Here is a 15,476-nt window from a genome sequence, read left to right on the forward strand (position 1 = left end):
CCACATCTTGGATTGAAAGGTTTCAATAACTCCCACTGGAGAGACCACCATCTTGATTTGACCACTGTTTGCATTCAAACTCTGAACTCAACTGGGAATTCTTGGTGACTGCGATCTCCAAGTGAAACCGCTCAAACTTGACACTCCATGAGATGTGTTTCTCTGGAGGCTCGTTTCCGCTTTGTGTACTCTGCATCATCCGCTCCTATTCAGACCTCTCTAGGTCCCCACAGATGTGGAAACAGCAGAGCGGCTCCAACAATCGAAAAGCCATGCCCTTAACTCAATGTGGCATGTAAGAAGCTTATTCCCCCTCCCAAAGCTACATAGTATTGAGTAAGTTCTGATCCTTCATTCACTTCTGCGCATGAATGTGAGAGTATGGCTCCCAACACAAGCTCAGGACTTATCCAGACGTTTTCGGGAAAAAACGATAGACCATCACAAGAGCATTTTTTTCAGCAATGCTCAATCATGGAGTCGACCTTTCACTGGATAAAAAACATATGTTTTCCTCTGAACTTTCAAGAATCAAATATCTTTGGGCCTTCATAGCTTGTCATTGTATCATTCATGGTTAAGGTTCAGGTGGAATTTGATTATAAAATGCAGGTACGTATGGCATCAGCTATGAAGAATTAAACACAGGATGAATCTTCCAAGTATGAAGTAACATCAGCCAAAATAACACATGATTAACTTTATGAGTAATTAAAAATTACCTAAAAATCATATTAAAATCTTTACAGACAGAGTATGAATTGGGAGAAAATGGGCAGACAATCAAACCTTCTTTAGAGACCAAAAAGAAGAACTTGATCAACATATTCCTTCATCATGATTGCAGAATGATGTAAACTTTCTGAAACAAGTCTCCCATGCCTCCCCAAAAAATGGGACCACAAGTGGGGGAGGTGGAACAAGTATAGAGGCGACTTGTTTGTATCCCCTACCATTGAACTGCAGCGAGATTGATGCCTCCTCCTGGAGGTCTATGACTTTGAGGACACACTCCCGCCCTAATGGCAACGATAAGCTTGCCCTATTCTATGCAGCAGAGGGGGAGGACTCTTACTGAGCACAACATTATGTCGGAATGCAGGTTGCTGCCAAGTGGTTAAGCTCCTCCCGCTTTTGATGGGAAGTGGGGTGGTGAACTATGCATATGTCGCACTTTATGGGCTGTATGTGTCGTGCTTTTACAGTGGACTCACATATTATGTTACCAATGCACTGTACCCTGTCTTTTTCTTTTCAATATATATATATTTTTTTTTAAGTCTCTCATGCCTCTTCAATCGCTTCAAATACTCTTTGGCTGCAAGATCAAGGATACACTTGAGGAGCAAATTAAAAACTCTTTGATGGAAACCTTGCGTACAAAAAAAGCATGATACCTATGAGATGAATTATAGTAGGACGATTCTGCAAGTAGAAGAAAACAAATCAGGTCATTTGAGAAGAATTACACTAACCCTGAAAATAGTCTTCCAAACTCTGAATAGTTTACTCCATCTTTAGGACTGGGGATGTTAACCAATAGGCATCATCTGTTCAATTCCTGTTGCTTTACATATAGTCTTCCTAATATGTGACAGATACTGGGTAACTCTATTAGAGATCATAGAATGAGACAGTCCATGAAGACAAAATAAATCTGTCAAATGAGAAAAATGAGCCATTTTTGACAATTGTATTTTGTAACCATTATCACACGATAACCTTCAGAAGCTGGAAGATCAATAATAAAGTTTGTTGAAATCATAAATGTAAAATGAAAGGATTTGTGTTGAGCATAAATGGACAGGCAAGACATTTCTAGGCAACAGAGTTGATAGTGTATTCCCAAAAGGTTTATAGAACGGAACCCCAATTATTATTTTCTTACCTATCACCAGAAACAACAGGGTCATGACAAGTCTTCATTAATTCAACTTGTTTTGCCTTAGTAGGATTGCTGATAGCTCGTTGACTATTATAGAGCTCATTTTGTCGAACTGGGAAAGTCTTTAATTGAAGATCTTTGAAATCTTTTGGATTAAATTGATCTTTTGCAAATTTTCCAAATAAAACCAACCTAATCTAAGAATTAATTTTGAAGAAATTACAGACTGTTCATACGTGAGTGCAGAGTCTTGATACCGAAGTGACAAAGCATTTGCCACCACATCCTTTGAACCGAGAATGCAAGTGAAGACAACATCCATTTGTGGAAAGAAAAATATCCATCCTGCCTGATGACTATTCTGGCATCAAAAGTTTCTCATACATTGCAACTTCTGATGGTTGGTTTAACCATCAACTCTCTCAAAGACACAAAATCATGTTGTTCAGATTCTGACAAAATATGGGATTCAAAATACTAGGGGGCAGATTTATGAGGCCGTTGCGCCTCTTTGCGCCGCAATTGCGTCACTTTATTTGACGCAACTGCGGCGCAAACAATGCGCCCTATTTACAATGTGATGCATTCAGGAGCTGCGTCACGTTGTAAAGCACTGCGCCATAAGGAGGCGTTCCTGCGCAGGGGGGGGGGGGCGCGTTCCTGCACAGGAACGCCTCCTGAAAGTGGCTGAGTGAAATCTATGAGATTTCACTTAGTCACTTTCAGGGCAATGCTGCGTCAAAACCCTGCGCCTGCTTGAAGCAGGCGTAGGTCTTGACGCAGCATTGTGCAGATGGTGTACCGCCGAGCCTTGCTGGAGCTGCATCGCGCTTGCGACGCAACTCCAGCAATGCGCCACATTTCCGGCACAGATGCGTCACGCATCTGTGCCGTTTTTGCACCATGGTGCGCCGCATTATAAATGCGGCGCACCATGGGTGGCGGAGCTGTGGCGCACTGTGGCGCACGTTAACTGGCGCATCCCTGGGGATGCGCCAGTTAACATAAATCTGCCCCAAGGTTTTCTTTCCATCATTTTCTGTTTTCTAAAGTAAAATTGCTCCACCTGCTTTTTCAGAAATATCAGTCTCTATAGTAAAATTCTTTGAATTATCTCGATGGCGTCCTTTTAATACATTGAAGGCTTTTTGAGCCAGATCATCCCAATAATAGAAATTGTGAATTCAAGAAAAATTTTGGTTTCTCTGTTGGAGATGATATGTCCAAATGGCAGATGCATTCTTAGAATCCATGGATAATTTAGAGCATGGATACTCGCAAACATTTTACCAGGGGCCGAAGATTTTGGTCTTTGGTGTGACCGAGGGCCGCACTAATGCCAGCAGGGTGGTGGGAGTGAGTGTAGGGGAAGCGAAGCAAGTTCTTCTAGTGGGTGAACTGAATTGCACAATGTGGAACTGGATAACCTGGGGTGCAGTACACCCTGGATACTTCCTTTCTTTAACTGAAATGAACCTTTAAAAAAATGCTTGATGTTTATTTCATAATTTTTTTAATGTTAGTGCTGAGTCCAGTAAACAGGAGCCTGGTGCTGCTGTTGCGTAGGGGGCCACATGTAAAGGTCAGGATGGCCGCATGCTGCCCCCAGACTTTGAGTGCCACTGATTTAGAAGCACTTCTAAAACCCATGCTATGCAATGCCTTCCTTTTCAAATGAACATTTCTCTGGCATTCAATATAAAAGATGTATCATACACATATGTTCTTGATGTTATTTGAAGTTCTTAAAATACACAAACATATCAACCCTATGCAGCAGGACAAACTTATTCAGCAAGAGAGTAAATGTACCCAAAATAAACAAAAGTCCAAGGTTCATTTAAAATAGTCAATCATCCTCCCTTAAAAAGGAAGAAACTCAGGGGCATATTATCAAGGGGGTTTATCTCTGCTTTTTTGGCTTTAAAAGCCAAGAAAGCGGAGATAGAATTATCTCCCTATCACCTAGCTGTCGCTAACACCAGTTAGCGACAGCTAGTAGGAGATAGCGACCATCTTGGGCCCCACTTTGCATGTCAGTGATATTTATCACTAATGACATGCAAAGTTGGCGTGCCAAGATGTTAGCGACTGAAAACAGTCGCTAACATCGCTATCTCCTATTACCAACTTTTGGAGATATTCACGCTAAGTGCGAATATCTCCAAAAGCTAACACCTGCCCTGAGCAGTTCTTAGCCATGTTATCCAATGGGAGGTGGATAACATGGCTAAGAGCATTAGCTCGGTAATGCATGAATATCGCTGACTTTTCAGCGATATTCATGCATTGTGGCGATTTTTATCGCATTTGCGATAAAACTTGGTAATACCAAGGTTTATTTGCAGTAAAAATCGCTGCAGCTCTGCGGTAAGTTTTTGTCTCTAACCAAGCAATAGCGATAATTATCGCTATTGCTTGTTAATATGCCCCTCAGGTTTCAGGGTTAGAGAAAACTAGAGAAAGGGCATGGTACTCCAGTGACTCAGAAGACAAGATAGCCGCTGTCATCTCAGAAGAAGATTCCCCCAATTCATCTGTCAGTGACCACATTTTCTAGAAGAATAACAATGGTCATGATAGAACTATGATGAGTAAGCTATGGTGGGAGTTGACCAATTGACATAAGGATTATGCATCTTCAACCAATGAATTCCAAAAAGTACAGAGTAATTCGGGGAGGCAGTAAGGTCAAAGGCACTCATAATTATGATCAAAGAATGATGGTGTGGTATTGCACTTGCATCTTCGGAGTTCATTGGTCAAATCCGTGGGTTATTCATGTTTTTGTGCCTTCATTAAGAACTAGAACTGACATAATGTGCCATAGGCAGGCGCGTTACACAAAATAGTTGTGCATTAATTATATTGTTGTTTGTAAGAGGGAGTGGCATACTCACTAACTGTTCCAAGGGGCTACATGAAGAGTTTCACTGGAACACGGTGCTAATCATTGTTTTTTGTTTTTCTGTTAATCATCACGCTTAAATGCAATGTGGCTGGCAAGCCTAGGCATGCAATATATTTGTCGTGATGTTATTATTATGGTATTATAATTGAACAGATACAGTACACTGCATCTGTTAGATTGGGCTGAAACTTGCAATAAAGAAAGATGCACAAAAAGTAAATAAATACTTCTGAGTGGAAAATCCAATATGCTGACACAAGCCAGGGTCGGAAATATAGAAAGGTGTACAAAAGCATGGGGTGCTGCAACAATTTTCAGAGTGAGCGTGATGGCGGAGAAATCCTCAATAGTAAACCAATTTACACCTACCAGGATTCTTTTTATGAATTCCTGGAGGGTGTAAGGGGAGACGTTTTCAGCTGTAAACCGATGTTTTTGGCTGTAGATGAAAATGCCTTTGATTTGACCCCTGCGAATTTAGTTTTTGTGGCTTTAAATTTAAAATAGTAATAGGACATAATGAATATGATCAAATAAAAGCAATTTTAGCGTAGTATGCCTCATGCGAAGTAAACGCAACCATCATATAATTTTCTCTTTTTTTCCAATCTCCCTTCATAATTATGAATCGTACCCTTAGCATGCTGCTGGGACATTTGAAAATATCTCCAAAGTTTAGTTTACCTGCATCCCAAGGACAGTTTAACCTGTCTTTGAAAACACAACAAAAGCTACTGGGCTATTTCGTGGGGCTCTTTGTTTGTTTTTTCTTCATCTGAAGTTCTTTAAGGTGATTGGGGGTGCTGCATCACTCCATAGGTTTAGTTCTAGACCTAGACAAAGATTGTAACAAAATATCAGGGAAGGAATGCGCTGTGATGCATCTTGCCTTTTCCGGTGCTGCCTCTTATGTGCCTGAACAAAAATGAACCTCTTAGGAGAAGACTCTTCCACATCTTGGATTGGGAAGCTCCAGTAACTCCCAATGGAGAGACCAAAGTCTTGGATGGGGCACTTTATATGGGTAAACACTGCTCTTGAATTTCTTCTGGATCATGGGCCCATAATCCAGAAGAAAAATCCCAAAGTTGACAATCCACATGCCTCCACTTGTACTCTGCACATTTGCTACCCATCCAAAACAAAGGCACCAAAGTGACTCCAAGGATAAGAAAACCCTGCTCTCATCATGGTGTGGCATGCAGCAGTGCACTGAACAGCTCTGGAAATGCGACTAATTCCCCTCCCTGAGATGCAAAAACTCAGGAAAGCTCTGTTCCTTCACTTAATTCTGGGCACCAACATGGCAGAAACAAGGGGTGCTGATGACATAATTAATTAAGCAGTTGAAGAATTGCTGATGAGATTTTTTTAATGAGATGGTCACCGAAATATTTACTTTTACAATCTGAGCGGTGAAGGAAAATATGGAATTCTTCTGCTTTTGATTCAAGTGTAAATGGTGATCTCATTGCAACTGGTTGCATGTTTTGAATTCCATGGGGATGGTGGGATTCTTTATGTTTGTGGCCTTTCTGGAGATGAAGGACTCTTTGTCAGCCAATTTTTGTTGAAGACTGGGGGGCAGATTTACAAGCCCCTTCCGACACATTTACACCGCTGCTGCATCACTTCTGTGACGCAGCAGAGGCATAAACCATGCGCCATGTTGCGCTTTATTTACAACGTGACGCATCTAGGAAAATGCGTCACGTTGTAGAGCCCTGTGCCCAATTAAACCTGCATCAGGATTAATGTATGTAGGCTGGGCGTTCAGTCGGAAAAAGTCGCGGAAAAGTGATGCTGTGAAATCTACAAGATTTGACTGAGTCACTTTTCCGATGCTGCTGCGTCAAAACCCTGCACCTGCCTGAAGCAAGCTTAATTTGTGACGCAGCATGTTAGGTATGAGCAGCCCCTGAGCATTGCTGGAGTTGCATCGCGCTTGCGACACAACTCCAGCAATGCGCCGCCCTTACGCCATCAGATGTGTCACGCATCTGTTTATCCTTGTGCCATGATGCGCCGCATTGTAAATGCAGCGCATCTGTGGTGGCGCAAGGGTAAACTTGCGTGACGCATCTTACCTGGCGCATCCCTGCTGATATGCAGGGATGCGCCAGTCCTTGTAAATCTGCCCCTAGGTGTTGTTTTTGATTGATTCCAGTGTGTTTTTTTTAGCATTCTCTGAATATAAGGATGGGCTTTGGTAAGTGTAGTGGTGGGTATAATTTCAGTTCTTACCTTGTCAGACTCTTGCAGTTTGAGGCTTAGTAGGGTCATCCTGACAGTTTCGTCAGTTGGTCTTCCTGCTTCTAAAAGGGAGTATTTTGGGTGTCTTCGTCACTGGAATCTCTCTTATGATTCATGAACATTTTCTTTGAGGATGCTGTCCTCTAAGAAGTTCCTTTTGGTGCTGATGAATTCTCCATCAGTTACACTTTGCATTTAGTATAAGAAATGTCCCAAATTGGTGTATCTCATTGTTTTGGCAGCTGTGCCTTGGCAGATAAGTTTGGAGCTTTGGTGTAGCTGTTCTGAAACTGTAGACTCACCAGAGGGCTCAACTGACTGATGAGGGGGAAGCTCTGCTATCTTGGATGGGTGGTACGTTTCCAAGTTGTACAGCACTTAGGCCACCTCAGCTGCCCCAGCATCTCCATGCTCAAGGCTACCTGGATGGTTTTTCGGCGAGTTTGTTTGAGCCCCAGACAAGAAGGGTGACTGTGGAGTCATGGAACTGTGCACTGCACTAGCTGAAGGATGTAAAGCTTGGAATTCTCTTTCATCTATATGGTGAAGGTCATGGAGTCCTCAAAATGAGCAGCGACAAGCTCTATATATCAACCCCATCCAAGATGGTAGTCAGCCCATGAATGTTAACACAGGTCTCCCATCCAAGATTAAGCAAAATCCTTTGTGTGATGTCAAATCCTGCCAATATCATATAAAGAGCCATTTTCAGGTACTGGATGTGTCACAATGCATGAGCTCTATATGTTGTACCAAGTTCTTCACCCTATTGCTTCTATTTTTGTCACAGATTTTTGCTCCTGGCTTTTTGACGATCTTCTGGAACTCCTTACTAAATATGTTCCTTGGCACTTTCCTCCTCCCTGATGTTAGTAGTAGTTTGGTGTTCTGTGATTGTGCTTCTATCCAAACGTCATCTTCAATAAAAAGCTACAAGAATGCCCAGGAGGATTTTACCCTTTGGGGGGCTTCCTCCTAGCTGTGACCTCCCTAAGAAGACACAACGTCTTTCACACATACTGTACTGTGCAGAGTGGCACTATGGCTTCTGTGAACAGTCACCCTTTCCTCAGACAATAAGGAAAGTGACATAGCAGGCCTTTATTTATTCAGTTGTTCCAATGATAAACTTACAGACAACCAAAGAAAATATTGTACCATATCAACCATCTATTTCAAGCTCAGCTCAGTTTATATGCACTCCTTCCCCCATCCCCCCAGTTCGTTGATCAGGCTTGGTTCATGTGGTAAAAGTGTGGGCACTGTGATAAGTGCCCTCTTCTCCCACTATCAGCGGGAATCTTCAAAAGAGTCTCCATATGTCACATAAGTGGGAAGTGCCAGCTAAAGTTCTGCATGGATTTCCAGCTATTCATTAAAAGTAAGGCGAGCCAGTGGTTTTTCATTAGGTTACGTCCTATAGCCCAATGCTTCTCCATAAGGTACTTAGTCTGCAGTAATGCCAGAGTAATACATTTCCTGTTGGCATTGTGTATGTCCTTTGCCCACCCCATAAGTGCCATTTGCTGTGATATTTCAATGGGCAAATCTAAGATCCGATGAATAGTGTGCGCCACTTCGGACTTGAACCTTTTTATGCCTCTATATTCCTAGGCTAGATAGAAAATTCCTGCTTCAGGCACCCCACATCTCTCACAATTGTTGTCCTCCCTCAGTCCCTATTTGCACAAAGTCACCAGGGTAATATATACACAGTGTAGAACTTGAAAGTGTATCAGTCTATGGTGTATATTGTGTAAGAGCTCTCCCGTTTGGGCACGGCAACATTCCCATCAGAGATAGAGGCTTTGAGGTCTTTCCTAGGGGTGGGCGGAATTTGCGTAGTTGCCCAATGCAAATTATCGCGGGGATATATATCTCTAACTTGCCCATGCGGTCGCTAATGGGCGCAGCCATCTTGCTCACAACGCTTATTTCCTGTTCCGGGTCGAATGACGTGTTCGCGATCGCAAACTCTCGCGGATAGCGCGACCGGCTTCCAACAGTCCAACATCTCGTGGCGCACGCAAACGGATAGCAAAACTCGTTGGCGAATGCAGGGATGGGGTATGTCGCTACCGCGCATGCGAGAATGCATTTTTAAAGCGCAAACAAGAAAAAACGTATGTTACGCAGCGGATCGCGGAACTTTCGCCATCCCTGTGTTCTCCGAGGAACGCGAAAATTCCCAAACTTCTCAACTTCCGCGAGTGGAACGGAATTTTCCCTCCAGGCCTAGTCTTTCCCCCACCCTAAATTGAGTGGGGACTGCCCGTGCGGGCATCACCTCCTGTAACTCCCTGTAGAGCTTGGTTATGAGCTGTTTGGGGGTGTGAGCGTTCATGATTAGCTACAATGGCATAAATTGTGCTCCATGGCCTCTGTCACAGCAGTGATCATGGTATTCATGGTTTTGACCACTACCAAGATCTCCCAGGAGCTACAGCCTCTCCATCCTGAAGGGTGATGATGGCGGGTGTGGGGTCTAAACTATGCTATGGTGGTTTGCTTATTTCTTGAGTGTGCAGCTTTTTTGGTGCACTTGTGAACATGCTTCTGCACATGCACATAATAGGGATTCTGCCCATTGGCAAACCAGCAGCTTCTCTCAAGCTTCCTGTACTGCACATGCACCCAGCACGTGAAGGACACTTTGCTGCATAAGAGGACTATGAGTGGGCTTCGGGTTGGTGCACTGAGACAAGTCACGGCTTGCATGACTTGCATGACTCGCGGGTGGGGTGGTGGGTGGTGGGGTCGTGCAGGTGTTTGCGCGGGGGGGACGCATTTAGCAAATAAAAAATAAAACTTACCTTACTGGGTCCAGCGCCACCTCCGCTTCTGGGCGGGTCCAGGGTTTTCTTGCTGTTTTCCGTGAACAGGAAGCAGGCATCCTCCCTCCCCTGCCCTAAGCCAATCACAGTGCTGCAATGGCAGCGTTGTGATTGGTGCTGACAGTGCCCAGCCGGGCGCCTGTAGGGAGGCCAGTTTCTCTATGTAGGCTGCATGCAACCTACATAGAGGAAATGCAGAGTGCGCATGACTGGTTTGGTCAGCCACCGATGCCCGACCAAACATTCAGGTCCCACAGCACTGAGCAAGCCCCTCCTCCCGACCGACCCATCTGCCTGCGCCCAACCAAGCATACCATTCTGCTTTCTTGCAGCGCGGGAAGCAGAAACATAAAATGGTACTTAAAATACCATTTTATGTTTCTGCTTCTCGCACTGCAAAAAAGCAGTGGGGCGATGCTCCTCCGCCCTAATGGAGGAGCCGCCCCTCACTGAAAGTAGCATCAGCCAGAAAGAGCATCTGCTAGAAACGTCCATGGACTTGATCATGTGGTTCCAGATACAGTGTCCCAGAGCAGAGGTTGAGTGTTGGCCAGCACTGGTGGATCCAGGGGAGCAGGTTAATTTGTTCACTGGTGTTAATGATGCTCGGTGATGACTGTAATTGCAACCGGATGTGCACATAAGGTTGGGGTCAGTGATCTGTGCTGGGTGTTTGGAGAGTGGGAGCATCCTGCCAGCAGTCACAGGTCAAGAGTTCTTGAAAGTGCAAAATGGAACAGCCTACGTCATTAATGCTCACCCAGCCTTTGAACAGCCTCTTTCGGGGAAGCAGACCATCAAGGCTCGCAAGCAGAACACGCATTTGCAATGCAATGGGTCTTGCGTTTGTGAGAGTTAGAGCTGTTGGTGTTGCAAATTGTAGTGGATGTACGCAGACATAGACATGCAGCAGGCACATTGTCTAACCTTTGTACCAAGCAGAGCAGCTGATAAACTATGGCACTACAATACCCCCACGACTATGAGCCCCACTACCCCTCCCACGCAAGCAGTAGAAAACAAGATGACTGGCGCTGCTTTGGAACGCGCACTGGGAATGCATTATAATTGTGCTTTCCAAAGGAGTGTCAGCCATCTCTTATGCTGGTGTTAAGGTGAGTGGATATGGTGTAAATACTAGAGCAGCTGATCATGAGGCCAGCAAACAGGGTCTCAGAGGCTCAAAATCCTGTGAGTCTGCGTAAATCACTTAATATAAAGTGCTCCGATACTTGTGAATTAACAAAAGAAAAAAAAAAACAACACAAAATAAGCAGCTAAGTCTGGAAAAGCAACAATTTCCCACAAACTGTTCATCAAACAATAACATAAAGGGGTTTGGCAAAGACAGCAAAGGAAATGAAAGGGGGGGTTGTAGACACAGTCCCTGCATTAAAGCGGATGGCCACTAATTAAGGAGAATCAATGTGTAGTTCAGTGGTGCTCCTTAGCTCCAAATGGAAGTGATGTATCGGGAGCATGAACCAATGAGGAGCCAACAAAGAAGAGCAAAGCTGGACTCCACATATGGTAAGCAGCAGGCGGGATAACACTCCATAGAGTGATTACACCAGGTCTTCCAGATACTGCATGTGGCCTACCTAGGCACGGCCTCAAAAGAGAACCTTGCAAATGAATGATTGTGGTCACATTGTTTCAAGAATAAGACTCTCCCAGTGTTAAATAAGTGCAGAGACTGTCTTCACTTCAGCCGTTTCCCTAATGAAAATTGCAAAAAACACAGTTGATGGACAGAATGTAGAACAATGTCATACATTCACCCCAGTACAAGGATCTGGGCCTAAATCCATAGTTTGTTTGCACTCCGCACCACCCTGGGTTAGACAATGGCTATATGCAAATCAGCTCTGACCCTGTGCCTCATGGGAACAGTCCAGTCCGAACTACCAAGCCATGGCTTTCCCAGACCGGAATCAAGCATCCAAGGACCGGTTTCTGGCTATCAGCCTTCATCAGCCTGGATAGCTTGACTCCAGTGGTGCGGAGAGCCTGTTTTTTGCAAGTTTCCCTAATGAAAGCACAAGGAGAACTGTTAAAGCCTTTAAGGGGGGAAAGAAACAGAACAACTAAAATACCATCAGCTGTCTCTCGTCCTAACTGAGTACCAGACACAAGCCACTGGGAGCATTCTTCACACCTCTCACTTAAAGCAGTTTCGCACTGTTAACATATCTCCCACATCCAACTGAGCAGTCGTCATGCACTATCAGTGCATTTGTGATTGAGTGCATGGACAGATGCATGAATGGTTTAATTAATTGAAGCAGTGGCCTAGTACTTTCAGTTATAAATCAGACCCGCTGGTTTTGCCAATGCTTGTTTTTTTATAAGGAACCCCCAGCACAGATGAGTGCATGGCACACCCAAATGTAATCATGCACCATCATTTCAGGTAAGGCCTAAAATTGCCAATGATGATGAAATACCAAGTCTTAGAAAGAGTCAGTGGGTGAGATTTCTGGTCCAACAGAGGTTCCCTGGTTGAGCACAGGCCCCTGTTCCCAGTAGATAATGTAGGCCCGGTAGTAAGGACACCTCTATCATCTAGCCAGGAAAGCAGATACCAAGTCTGACAAGGCAGAGAACTCCCCTGCATCATTAAAGTAGAAATGGTTCTTATAAACCGCGACAGCAATTACCTTCCAGCGCGAGCTCCTTCCCACCTGCATAATCTGCCCATGAAGCAGTAATGATGCGACGCGGTGCTTTGAGCTCATATGTCAGACACGTCAGGGCGCGACAGCCACCTGTCTGGCAGCTAGACTCCTTAATATGTGTTTTTTTTACTCAGTAAATCATAAATTATCTAACATTTTCAAAGGGGCGGGGGCAGAATCGAGCTGTTTCCTCCAGTCACGAGTGCGCAATGCTGCTACTGTACAAAAGAAACCCCCGAGGTTTTCCTGCACCCGTAACGCAGGTGATGTCGCAATTAGCATGAGGATAAAACCCCAGGCGGCCGGTCTGCTGAGACGAATAACCCTCTTTCCCAGGCAGCTCTCGTCGGGCTGTTGACTGCTCGCTGAGGGGTAGTTGTGCTACGGCTTCATGGACATATTTCATATGCAGTTGAATTGTGGGTGGATGGGTGGGTGAAAGCCGCAGACATCTGGTTTGTTCTGAATTTTTGAGGCTGAAGAGCAGAGGGTGGGACACAATATGCTTCCCGTGCACTTGATCTCCAGGCCCCCAGTGTCCCGTCAGCACCCTCTCTCCTGCTTCCCGCCATAGCATCAACAATAATAAGACAGGCCCCACGAAGCCTCTTTCAAAGCCCTTGCTACCGGGAAGGCCTCATGACGTACTTTTATTTTTTTTTGCCTTGAGGGTGAAAATGACATTTCATATGACATACGTTTATTTATGGGGTTTAATTCGTGCGCGCGAGCCGGTAAATGAGGCACTTGCCCGCCCCTTAATTCCTCCCACCTCTTTACCAGGTTTGGCTTGATTGATGACTGATAAACAACCCAAGCTGATGGCTGTAGAAATGCGCGTTGTTGTCTGTAGATGCCTTCCTTCCTAGCCTGCCTGTATCGCTATCCTATGATGCTGGGGCATTGGGTGTCAGCGCCCCCTGGCGGGCAGTTTCTGACGTCGAGATTTCGGGACGGTGGGGTGTGAATTGGGAAACTGAGTCTGTCTCTGTGCAAAACACTGTAGGTCTAGACATTGTACAGGCTGCCTCGCTCACGCAGACGCCATTCAAGCGCAAAAAGTTGACCTCGCCTTCTAAGCGACTAACAAGGGTAATCGTGAATAAATGCGCATCTAAACAGAATTTGATGCCATGTGGGGCGTTTCATGTGGGGCAGAATACTTTCATGGGATGGGAGAAAGGACACACTTGATCTCAAATACCACCCCATAATTTCCTTGAAAAGGGAGTCACAGGTGGGTAAAAAGGCGGAAGCCGGGTTCGTCAGTGCAAGCAGCCCTGAATTATGCGGCATCCGTCTGCTGTCGAGGGCACGCGAGATGCATCCACCCCCAGCAGCTTCGGTGGCAGCATGTGCCCGTGACTGTGAGTGTGTGACTGACTGGCTGCGTGTGACGGCTGCCTCCTCCCGACTCCCTGCGTGTTCCAGCCATCTCTCCCGCACTTGTTCTCGTAGCCGATGTGCGGTGCCAGCACAGAATCGCATTAACACGTGATGAGGGGCTGCCTCATAAATGGGAACTGAGAGCAGGAAAGAGGGGGCAACAAAAAGAGGCGCGCATACAGGCGGGGAGAGAGGTGCTGGGAGAGGCAGCGAGCACAGAAACACCCAGGGGAGCAGGAAGCGCGCAGTAGGCGCAGGGGGGGATGCGGGGCAGCTGTGTGGAGCACCATCCCTAAGACACTGCGAACAGAGGAAGCCTTTGAAGAGGACGACAGGCAGAAGAGAAATCTCATCTGCTCCACCCCTTGCTGCCCCCACCTCCCCCATGCTTCTGATACGAGACTGACACCTCGTGAAAGAAGAGGTGCCAGCACCCCCTTCACTGCCCCCAGGCTGCCCGCGGAAGAGCCCTTCCTGCCTCTCACTCTCTGCCGCCGGGCTGCCCGGTCTTGCACTGTCGGGGAAGCGGTTTACACCAAGCACCCCCCTCTGCCGGCGTAGCCCGGTACTGCAGCCCGGGAGCTCTCGGCAGCACAGAAGGACCAGCTCTGTCTAAGCTCCACAAAGACAGAGAGCGAAGCATCTCCAGTCCAGGAGGACCACCCCTGCCTGAGCTCCAGAGAGTCAGCGCGAGAGCGTCTCCAGCCCAGGACGACCACCCCTGCTTGAGCTCAGAGTGCCACAGTGCGGGAGCGACTGCAGCCGGAGTGGGGCGAGTGATGTGACCGGTAAGCACTGGGCTCTGGGAGGGGCGCAGTAACAGGTGGCTCCGGTGCGCGCTGGCTGTTTTTGTACTGCACACTTTCTTCTACTTCTCCGGTCTGAAACAGTCTCCAGGGCTTGCCGCAGCTCACAGATGCTTCCCCGGGGCGACACCGAGGGTCGGTGCCCATGACCTGAGGCTGAAACCATACATTAAGAAACTTCGTTCGATGCCTGCGCGGGAGGGCAAATGGTATCCCTAAAATTCGGAAACTGTTTTTCGGTTACAAGCATCTAAGTTCAATAAATAAACGAACTCTGAAACAGGACGAATAAAAGCGTTAAACTGGCGGCTTTACATAGTGCTTAGAAAGCTGGTTATATAAGTACATAATGAATGCTCGCGCTCACACCCTCACTCACAGTCACAAAATATTTATAATGTAATCGCCTGTCTTTCCAGTTGAGCTGCCTAGTTATGTGAGTGTTAACAACATGTCTCAGATGCGCAGCGTAGTCATACTACTGAATGGTTTGTCTGCATTATGCATGTTCACGACACGCGTGTGTATGCACATTTGAGTGTGTGCCTGTGCATAGACGAGAACTCACGAATGCATGTGTCTGTGTCCTCCTCAACGTGTGTGTGTTCCTTTTGTGCGTGAGTGCGTGTGTGCGTGCATGCACATTTGTGCGTTCCTGAGCACGCGAATGTGTGGTTGTTTGCGTGAGTGTTTGTTTCTGGCTGCCTTTTATATGCACTAGCA

General features: G+C 45.9%; 1 protein-coding gene across 1 annotated transcript in view; it reads left to right on the top strand.

Moving 5' to 3' along the window:
• The first annotated feature begins 14,576 nt into the window (after positions 1 to 14,576).
• The window catches only part of CNR1 (cannabinoid receptor 1), a 161,372-nt gene continuing 160,472 nt past the window's right edge, over positions 14,577 to 15,476 (top strand). The window contains exon 1 of the mRNA XM_086926664.1: positions 14,577 to 14,735. The gene's annotated coding sequence lies outside the window, so the exon portion shown is untranslated. The remainder of the gene's footprint in view (positions 14,736 to 15,476) is intronic.

This window comes from Lissotriton vulgaris, chromosome 6 (genome assembly GCF_964263255.1).
Source record: "Lissotriton vulgaris chromosome 6, aLisVul1.2, whole genome shotgun sequence".
Taxonomy (NCBI): domain Eukaryota; kingdom Metazoa; phylum Chordata; class Amphibia; order Caudata; family Salamandridae; genus Lissotriton; species Lissotriton vulgaris.